The following is a 1,200-nucleotide window of genomic DNA, read 5'->3' on the forward strand; positions in this document are numbered from 1 at the left end:
AAAGTGAGAGGACAAACAAAAATTCAAAGATAGTTTCAAGTCTGTATTGAATTTTACGATTATATTTATGTAAGTAATTTTTTTATGTTGAATCAAGAAAAACTGCCTAAAAAATTAAAGTCAATTAAGTCACTTTACACACGTTTTTGATTTTCTGAAATGTGACGTTCTTCCAGCAAATGAGCATTTGTGCATAAAAGCTATTTTAAACAACTTTTTTGAAGTGTTTTTTTTTTACCGGTACTCTTTACACATTTTTTATTCGCGCTTTGTTATTGTGAAAATTCATAATTAAAAGGAAAACCAATTATTATTTTTTTTATAAGTGAATACGCCTCCGAGCGTTATGCATCGTTATTTCCACCGTTTTGTTGTGAACTGACTGCATTACAAGGATTTTTCCGCGCTTTATAATCCTCATACACACACACACATACCACGTACTAGTTACATAGATAAGTGTGACGTCGGATTTGTAGCAGGAAACTGCCAAGGTACCGGCGGCGAAACGGATATTTCACGGAGGTAAGTGTTCTTTTGGATTTGTTGCAGTTTTACCGACGGAATTCTTTGTAGTGAAGTGGTTAAAGTTATCTCTGTCAAATGAAATGTTTACTTTTCTCTAAAAAAAGTTGCCCTGTACCGGAGCAAAATCATAAGATTTATAAACATATCGAACCCTAACCGCCAAATTTTCGATTTTCGGTGCAGAAATATTCTCAGAGAATCTAAATTCATTTCTGAATTGAAAAGAAAATTTACGGCTTTAGTAGTTTAAAAATTTTTTTATCTCAAGACAAGCTTTTATTAGCTGTTAATAAAAAACGAAAAAAAAATTTGTGGAGTTATTCCTTTTCATGTAAGAAATACACTTACTAAAATTTAAAACAAAACCGGACCATAGGTGTTTTTGGTTTGGAAATATATCGACCTCCGTGCAACCTGCTGTCTAAATTGAATAAATGCGGTTTTTCCAAATATCTCAGCACGTGCGCCACCTAGCGGATTAATTCATCCTTTATATTGCATTGCCATCTGAGTTTGGTTGAAGTTTCAAGTCTCCAGCTCATCGGGAAGTTGATACAAAATTTATTGCCAGATTTGATTACACACAGGTGAAACATAATTAAAGCTTGTAAAAATCAAAGGTATTTTGCAAATTTAGATTTGCATGGCTTTTGTTAGACCGTATCATTTTGT

At 32.8% G+C, this 1,200-nt stretch overlaps 1 protein-coding gene across 2 annotated transcripts in view; it reads left to right on the forward strand.

Annotated features, from left to right (window-relative positions):
* The first annotated feature begins 205 nt into the window (after positions 1-205).
* Positions 206-1,200, forward strand: part of LOC118737170 (protein single-minded) — a 133,247-nt gene continuing 132,252 nt past the window's right edge. For both annotated transcript variants that reach the window (XM_036467511.1, XM_036467512.1), the window contains exon 1: positions 206-525. The gene's annotated coding sequence lies outside the window, so the exon portion shown is untranslated. The remainder of the gene's footprint in view (positions 526-1,200) is intronic.

This window comes from Rhagoletis pomonella, unplaced genomic scaffold (genome assembly GCF_013731165.1).
Source record: "Rhagoletis pomonella isolate Grant_MI unplaced genomic scaffold, Rhpom_1.0 Rhpom_scaffold_00004, whole genome shotgun sequence".
NCBI classification, from domain to species: domain Eukaryota; kingdom Metazoa; phylum Arthropoda; class Insecta; order Diptera; family Tephritidae; genus Rhagoletis; species Rhagoletis pomonella.